At 40.4% G+C, this 9,296-nt stretch overlaps 1 protein-coding gene across 5 annotated transcripts in view; it reads right to left on the bottom strand.

Moving 5' to 3' along the window:
- The window catches only part of CEP350 (centrosomal protein 350), a 147,509-nt gene extending 143,299 nt beyond the window's left edge, over positions 1–4,210 (bottom strand). For 4 of the 5 annotated variants that reach the window (XM_057726102.1, XM_057726103.1, XM_057726101.1 and 1 more), the window contains exon 1: positions 3,894–4,210. The gene's annotated coding sequence lies outside the window, so the exon portion shown is untranslated. The remainder of the gene's footprint in view (positions 1–3,893) is intronic. The other variant, XM_057726100.1, reaches the window with a different exon arrangement.
- Between the last annotated feature and the right edge of the window lie 5,086 nt (positions 4,211–9,296).

A 9,296-nucleotide genomic window follows, 5' to 3' on the forward strand; every position in this document is an offset into this window, starting at 1 on the left:
AATATACTATAATTTTAACTATTCCCCTACCAATGGACATTTAGAACTTTTTTTGTTACTTACAAATGTTATAAACATTTATTTGTAATAATGCTAAAATGAACATCCTTATAGATTTGTTCTTGTGCTCGTGTGTTAAAATTTCTGTAAGGTAAACGCCTAAAAATGAAGTGACTATCAAAGAATATGTGCACTTTTAATTTTGATAGGTAATGCCAAATTTCATTCCAGAAAGTTGTACCAATTTACAGTCCCAATGACAGAGGAGGTTGAGATTCATATTTAAGTTAAAAAATATTTTTGATTCATGAAAAGTGAGGCCTGGGCTTCCCTGGTGGCACAGTGGTTAAGAATCCACCTGCCAATGCAGGGGGACACGGGTTCGAGCTCTGGTCCAGGAAGATCCCACATGCTGTGGAGCAACTAAGCCCGTGAGCCACAACTACTGAGCCTACATGTGGCAACTACTGAAGCTCAAGGGCCAAGAGCCTGGGCTCCACAACAAGAGAAGCCACCGCAATGAGAAGCCCACACATCGCAAGGAGGAGTAGCACCCGCTCTCCGCAACTACAGAAAGCCCGCACGCAGCAATGAAGACCCAATGCAGCCAATAAAAATTAATTAATTAATTTAAAAAAAGAAAAGTGAGGCCTGTTTTGAGTTTTTAATTAACTTATACAGAAGAGCTTGCCAGTTGTTCACAATTATCCTCTGATTTGATAATTATCTTCATATTAAACAAATGTAGACTTAACAGCTGCACAGTGGCGTCTTCACCCAGTTATGAAATCAACCATGGGTGAGCTATTTCCTCTACATGATCCCCTGTTTACTTACATATAAAACATGGGAATTGGACTAGCTGGCCTTTAAGATTTAAAACTCCCAATGCTATAATTAAGAAGTGACTTAAAGTTATTACAAGCCTATAATTATAGTACTAGTATAACAGGTAAGGGTCTTAAAGCTTCCATTCTCTTTAAATTACAATAACTATTGCCAGAACATCTAGGCAAATCATTAAAATAGTCAATAAAGTTTTCAGGATCTACCTGTGGCTTATTCTCAGCAGCTTTTTAATCCTAGCCTGTCATTCCCCTGCTACCTAGCAAACCTGAATTCACCTATGGAGTATATTCCTAAGAAGAGTTGATGTGTGCCTAGGAACCATGAACTAGCATTTGTTTTGTTGAAACACTATGCCGAGACCACTCTCTAGTCAATTTATTCAGCTAATATTTATTGACTATTTTACTACGTGCTAGGCAGTGGGTGCACAACAGTTAATAGACAGTCTCTGCCATCATGGAACTTACAGACTAGATAGAAAGGCAAGTAATAACCCACAGTGACCGCCAGCCAACGTGAAGGTATACTTGTGATAACAATGAAGAAGAAACAGTAATGCAAGAAAAGGCTCTGCAACCTTCTGGTTATTCTTTTGGGGGGCTACTTGCGACACTAGAAATTGACACTGAAAAAAAGTCAATAAAGAAAAGTATCTCACAACTCGCCCCACAAGGAAAAAATAGCAATCACAAGTACAGGTGGCAAGTTAACTATTTAAGTCATCAATTCTATAATAAAATCACCAAGATGTCACTACTTTTCAGTCATGCTGCTGACCACGTGCCTTGAATATTTGTTTTAGTGAACCAAGAACATAAACCATTTGAAGTACTAAAGATGGCAGAACTCTGAGTATCCAAACAAAATGAGGGACAACAAATTAACTACAATTTCTTAAGAACACTGTTCAAGCAAATAAGTACATACAGAAGTAGAGCAATTCACTACAATAATCCATGGCTTGTTACTAATTAACATAATGCTATGAAAATACTAACGTTTTTGAAGTACCAATAGTTATCCACATAAGGAACTAGTGGCTTGTCACAAATGAAGAAAAACATAACTTTTTTTTAGATTTTAAAAAACCAAATGCCAGAATATCTGTACTAATATTCAATTTTAAATAAAACTAATTCTATGACATAAACTAGACTTGTGATCATTTCACAGTATATACAAAGATAGAATCATTATGTTACACACCTGAAACCAGTATGTCAATTTTACCTCAATAAAAATAAGTACATAAAAATTTTAAAGCCTTAGATCATCTGTGGAAATAAGAGCATGATTTACATAAATAAATAAACTTCCTTGTTTATTTATTCCTTGTCAATGTCCACAACTGCAAAATAAGGACATTTGTTAAATCTACCTCACGAAACTGCTATGAAGACTAAATAAAATAATTTATTTCAAAAATGATCTGTTATTTTAGACAGCAGTTTCTTTTTGCTCCCACTATAACTCATAGCTATTTAACAAACAACAAAATTCGTTAGATAGGGACTTCATCTCCTTCCTTCTGTCTATGATATGGTAAAAGTGTTACAAAATGGGCAAAAGGCTAGCAGTCAGAGCATTAGAAAAAAAATTCTAAACTTCATAACTCATAAATTGATTACCCCAAAGGAGGCTGGCTGTTCAAGTATTAGCGCTCTTACATAACACCACACACCAATACATCTCAGAGGATTACAGAAATTCTTCCACATATGCATGAAATTGTTTACTTATTATAACCCACCATTATCACAAACACCAGCCCTGCTACTCACTATGAAAAGATAGATACACATGTATTTATCCACACATACAATGTATTCTAGCTTGATGTTTATTTTTGATTAAAGTATCTTAAATTCAATGCAATGAGGGTTCAATGGTTCAGATTTATTTTCTTACACTGAATGGAGTTTGTCACTTTAGCACACCAAAACTAATTATTACATGTCCATGGGCTTAAAGTAACTTCTACCATAGGTCTAACAACCAATCCCTCAAAGTCACAATCTCATGTTATTAGCAGCACATTGCCTTGTTTAAAACCAATATTTTAAAAAACTAAGAAATTTTTTAAATGGCAAGCATTTTATCATTGCTTCTACAAACCTTTTCCAGTTCTTACTAGGTCTGCCTAAAACAGCCATTCTTTTAAAACCCTTAAAATACAGGGCTGGAGGAGGTATCGTTAACATGGCAACATAACCATTAACGACTTTCCCAAATTCAAAACAAGGATCACCATCAAAACAAAACAATCAGGGGGAGTACAGACGTGGATACTGATCACTATTCCCGACGACGTGTTTTTTCCTATATGGAGGGCTTGCTACTGTACTAAAACCACATCAAAATCTATACCTATGTGCAACTTCCTAGCTGAAAAGCCAAATTCCAACCCGTATTTGTGACATTAGCTAAATATCATTTAGCATGTTAGGCTACACTTAAAAGAGGGCGGGGGAAAATACTGACAACTTTAAAGGCGTACAAGCTGTTTAAATCTCCCCCTACATCACTTGTGAATAAATGGAGAGACTACATTCAGCAGCTGCCAGAGAAGCAAAAGATGAAAGTTTTCCCTATACTTGAAAATGTTTATCCCTACCAAAAAGGAACAGAAACTAGTCATCCTTACCACTGGAGCCAGTTCCCCGGAATTTCCCAAAATATGCCTGATCTCCAAATGAAGAAGGGACACTTCTCCCGAGACCAAAGGCCAGAGGTATCTCACATCTTTTGCAGAAGAGAGGAGGGGCGGGGGGCGGGGGGGGGGGGGGGGACAGACACTGCCAAGTAAGGAAGGAAATCCCGTCTACGGCAGGCACCGGTGGGACCTGAAACCCAGGTCTCAGAATGGCCCTCCTAGCAAAGCCTAGGACCCAGGGAGGCTCCTCGAGGGGGACTCCAGGCTGGGCCAGGGCTCCCCGCGCCCCGCCCCGCCTCTCTCGCCGCCGCCGCGGACCCGGGACCGCGGACAGAGGCAGAGGAGGCTAAGCTAGCATCCGCGGTCCCAGGCAGGTCCTCCCGCAGCTCACCTGAGAGTGTCGCCTCCGCCCTCGGCCCCCACGGTGCATCCCGCGGGGCCTGGCGGAGGGTGCAATGACGCCGCCCCGACCGGCCCCAGGGCTGCCCGGCCTGGCCTCCCCACTCCGGGGACGCACCGGGTGCCCGCCTCGCACCGGCTCTCGGGATCCGCCGGTCTGCAGAGAAGGAAGGAGAGGCGGAAAGGCTGCCTCCCCTCCCCCACAACAACCCACCCCCTGAGCTGCGGCTCTCTGCAGTTCCCTCTGGCGCAGGTCTGGCCCGGCTCCCCCGCCCGGGAGTCACTTCGGCAGCAGCGTCCCAGTCGCCATTACAGCCCAACAACTGACACGGAGGAGGAGCGGCGCCGGCGGCACTGGCGGTGGCGGCGGCGCGAGGCAGGGCGGGAGCACCCGGGGTCCAGGCAAACCTCGCGAGAACTGTCCCCGGTCGGTTCCAGAGGAATGCAACCTTCGGTCAGGGCCATGTTGAGTGTGGCTAAAAGGCGAGTGTCAGAGAAAACGAGGAGAGGAAACTCAAGGGCACCATGTTTAGTGTGGCAAAGTTTGAGCCTTGCAGGTCTTGGGAGGAGCCAAAGTAGATCCGCAGCGGAGACCTCCCCCGTGCCCCCCGCCCGCTTTCATCTGACGCTAATTGGGCCTTCTGGCTGCGCATTTCACCCCCGGCGGAAAAAAAAAACAAGCTGCGGTTGTGACAAGGATGAACTCGAAGTCTGAAAACTGCAGCTTCTCAGAGTTTACGATGTTTCACCAGTTGTTGTCCAAATAAATCTTCTGTACCCCAGTCAGTTTCAGAGTAATTGCAGCTCTGCGGCTGCGGCAGTTACCCGCTGCTGTCACTGTGGCTGTTTTATTCGCGAGGGTTACAGTTCTGTTCAGCATGCACTCTGTCTAGTGGCTTTAGACTCCAGAGCAAGTAAAACGGAGTTTCCTCACCTTAGGTGTTGGCACTGATATAACTGCGCTTTAAGAGACTCTATGATCATATCTTCTAATGTCTACATCCACTTTCCCCAGTCTCTGCATGGTGAGTTCTATGATCTGTCAAGACTTAGCTTAAATGACATCTCTTCTGCAAATAATGCCACCTTCTGCTAGATGCTCACTGCACACAAGCTCTCCACCCATCACTTTCCTCCACCTTCTAAACTCGTATAGCTATTTATCCAGAGACTGTTTCTCATCTTTAAGTATCTTGAGGACTCTTTTTTTTTTTTTTTTTTTCTCTTTATACCCAACAAGGCCTAGCATAGTAACTGGAACATTGTAGGTGCTCGGTAAATGCTTGTCGAATGGATCTTAATAAAAGCGGGAGGCAGAAACTGCCCCCTCTATTACGGCCTATAGCTGTGCCTGAATAGGAGGTAAATGGATGTACAAAAATCCTGCACATATGTAAAACGTGTTCTGTGTCTCCAGGAAGCTGGGCTGGAGGGAAGAACAGGAAATGTGTTTATCCCAGTGGTGCAAGTGGTAGCAAGAAAAACAACATAAGGAAAGAGTTAATTAGGTTTTCCCCAACCTTTCTACGTAAAGCTGTGGGATAGATGCTTTTCATGTTATGTTACTGAATGTATTCAACCATCTTATTAAGTAAGTATTATACTCATTTTTTTAAAAAGAGAAAATGAGTGCTGAAAAGCTAAGTAATTTGCCTAATATTGTACCATCAATAAAAAGCAGATGTAAAATTTGAGGTCTCCTTTACTCCAAAGTCTATTTATATTTTTTTCTCATCCATGCTACCTGCTGGGCAACAGAGAAAACACCACAAGTTCATCCTATGCACAATTTCCACCTCTTATATCTTGTACTGATCTTTAGCCTCTCCTTCACCTCAAAAATACCTTAAACACATTAACCTCTCTCCTTTTCAACATCCCATAACTCCTGTTGTTTATTCCCTACATATTGGCTCCTGAGTATATTAAGTTTTGTACTATTTGCTCTTTCATGAGGGTAATCTCTTGAACAAGATTGGAAGCGTAATGAGGAAAGATTTGTTACCCTCCCAGTAGTTTCCACAGTGTTAGGCACATAATAGCTCCCTTTTTTCAACACAGCTTCCTTTTTTCTCCAGCTTCTTAGTAGACACCAAGATCAGATTTTTCTGAACTTTATATTCTTTGTTGAGTACTATAACTTTGACTCTCAACTCTCTTGGATAACTGGATCTTAGCCGCAAACTTCAGACTGAATCTTTAACTGTCTTACCCATCTCTGCGTAGATACAGAAGTCTCATCAGTATCTCCAACTCCCAAATTAAGTTTATTGTTTTCCCTCTCCTCAATCCCACAAAGCCAGCTCCTCCTCCTGCCCTATATTTCTGTTAATGGCCATTGCAAACACACTTCTGAGAAATGAGAGAATGAAAAGTTTTAAAATATTATATATTCTTCTCTACTCTTTGCTCCTATCCAATCAGCTATTGTCTTAAATACCAATAATACATATTTCTTATATCTACTCCCCTTTTGTCCAGTTGCACCACTGCTCTTCTAATTCAGGCTCTCATTTCTACTTCCCAAATGATTTCAGCAGTCTTCCTAGGGTTCACCTTGAGTTTTGTCCCTGGCCTGCCTGTGCCTGCCAAGATAAGTAAAAATTCCTCACCTCAGTCGTTAAGGCTTTTCTCAATATGACACCAGCCAAGCTTTCTATCTTCCTAAACATAAAGCAGCACAAAAAAATAGAAAGGGCAGGGATGTGGTGTCAGGAAGATTCCAGTTCAGATCTTGGCTCCATCACTTGCCCTATGGCCTCAAAACCTCCATTTTATTGTCTATAAATCATGACTAATTTTGTCTACCCTATAAGGTTGTATTAAAGATTAGAAATAACATCTGTCAAGAGCCTGGTACATAAAAGAAATAAACAGTGGCTATTATTATTTCCTTAATTGGATGTTATGTTTAAGCCACTTTGGATCTCAGATATGGCCTGTTCATTCCTACTTCTAGACTTTTGTTCCATAACCTGGATCACATATCACCCTGGTTTGTAATTTCTGCCACATTCCTTAAGTATAAGCTCAAAAGCTACCTACTACAGGAAAAATTCCATGACTGCTCATCCTTTGCAGGTACTGAGTGCACCCCTGAACTTCACAATGCTGTGTACCTCCTTAGGGCTTACCTACTATAGATAGTTCTGCATTTATATTACACATCTTTGTCACATTAGACTATAAAGCCTTTGTCTCCATAGTGGTTTAAGAGCATAAACTTTGGAGTCAAGTAGGCCTGGATCAAATCGAATAACTTTGGTCAAGTGGTGAACCTCTTTGTGCCTCAGTTTCCACATCTGTCTAGTAGAGATTACAATAGTACCTACTGCTCCATAAAGTTTTGTGAGGGTTAAAAGAAACAACACATGTAAAAGACTTAGCATGGTACTTTTGCATAGTAGGTGCTCAAAAATGTTGGTTATTTTTACTATTTTTTATCAATAGAATATGTGCCTTGCATATGCTAGGCACTCAATATTTGTTGAATTTAATTGAATGTTTGTTGGATTTAATTAAATTTGGGGTGAATAGCTACCTGAGAATGTAAATTTTGACACTGATCTCTAGATATAACAAATCGAGAAATAGAGAGATACAGCTATGGAGGTGTCACTCGCTATTTGAGGTTAATTGAATGAAATTACGTGTCAGGATTGGCTAAAGACATTTCTATTGAAATGTCAAACCTAGGTGTCAAATCTGATCTGTAATCTTGTCCACCACCTTTTCAATAATAAATTCAACCATTCAGACTGCAAATCTCCCTTCAATCCTTACAAACTATGCAGACACCAAATTTAGGGATGGGTTTTCTGGTTACTTTCTTTTTCTAGATTCAGTCTTTTGGCTCAGTCTTGAATTTTCTAGGACATTTGGCATTCTGGTGTGCAGAATTATGAAAAAAACTAAAATGTATCAACAAGAACTTTCTTTGACAAGAAAACAGACACAGAGTCATTTATCTTCATATACATAAATATTTGTGTGTCTGAGTGCATATGTATGAGCACACAAGCCAAGGTAATATTGGTCAGAGAAGTCATTTGACATCAAATCCAGAGAGCAAAAGGTGAATAGGAATATCTATAAAGGCAGCATTTAACCACATTTGACCGTTATTAACATGGATATTGAGTTGCAGTTTTTAATTTCATCATTCCTTTTTTAATTGAGATATAATTGACATACAACTTTATATTGGTTTCAGGAGTAAAACAAATCATTTGATATCTGTATATACTGCAGAATAATACCACAATAAATCTAGTTAACATCCATCACCATACATAGTACCAGAATTTTTTTCTTGTGATGAGAACGTCTAAGATTTATTCTCTTAGCAACTTTCAAATATGAAATACAATATTATTAACTGTAGTCACCATGCATTTATTTTATAACTGGAAGTTTGTACCTTTTGATTCCCTTCACCTGTTCCTTCCACCCCCACTTCCCCACCTCTGGCATTCCACCAATATGTTCTCTGTATCTATGAGTTTGGTTTTTCTTTTGTTTTTGTTTCATTTTGTTTTGTTTTTTGGATCCCACATGTAAATGAGATCATATGGTATTTGTCTTTCTTGGTCTGACTTATTTCACTTAGCATAATGCCCTCCTAGTCCATCCATGTTGTCACAGGTGGCAAGATTTCATTATTTTTATGGCTGAATAATATTGTGGTGAATATATATATATGTCACATTTTCTTTAACAGTTCATCTGTTGATAAACAGTTTGTTTCCATATCTTGGCTATTATAAATAATGCTGCGATGAACATGGAGGTACATATATCTTTACAAATTGTTTTCATTTTCTTCAAATGAATACCCAGAAGTGGAATTGCTGGATCATATGGCAATTCTAGTTTTAACTTTTCGAGGAACTTCCCTACTGTTTTCCGCATTAGTGACTGCACTAAATTTACATATTCACCAAGGGTTCCCTTTGTTCCACAACCTCTTCAGCACTTGTCATCTCTTGTCTCTTTGATAATAGCCATTCTTTTTTTTATATATATAAATTTATTTATTTATTTATTTATTTTATTGGCTGTGTTGGGTCTTTTTTGCTGTGCTCGGGCTTTTTTTTTTTTTTTTTTAAGTTGCAGTGAGTGGGGGTTCCTCCTCGCTGTGGTGCGCCGGCTCCTCATTGCTGTGGCTTCTCTTGTTGCAGAGCACAGCCTCTAGGCGCGTGGGCTTCAGTAGTTGAAGCACATGGGCTCAATAGTTGTGACTCACGGGCTCTAAAGCACAGGCTCAATAGTTGTGGGGCAGGGGCTAGTTGCTCTGCGGCATGTGGGATCTTCCCAGACCAGGGATCGAACCTGTGTCCCCTGCATTGGCAGGCAGATTCTCAACCACTGCGCCACCTAGGAAGCCCGATAATAG

This window comes from Hippopotamus amphibius, chromosome 3 (genome assembly GCF_030028045.1).
Source record: "Hippopotamus amphibius kiboko isolate mHipAmp2 chromosome 3, mHipAmp2.hap2, whole genome shotgun sequence".
NCBI lineage: Eukaryota > Metazoa > Chordata > Mammalia > Artiodactyla > Hippopotamidae > Hippopotamus > Hippopotamus amphibius.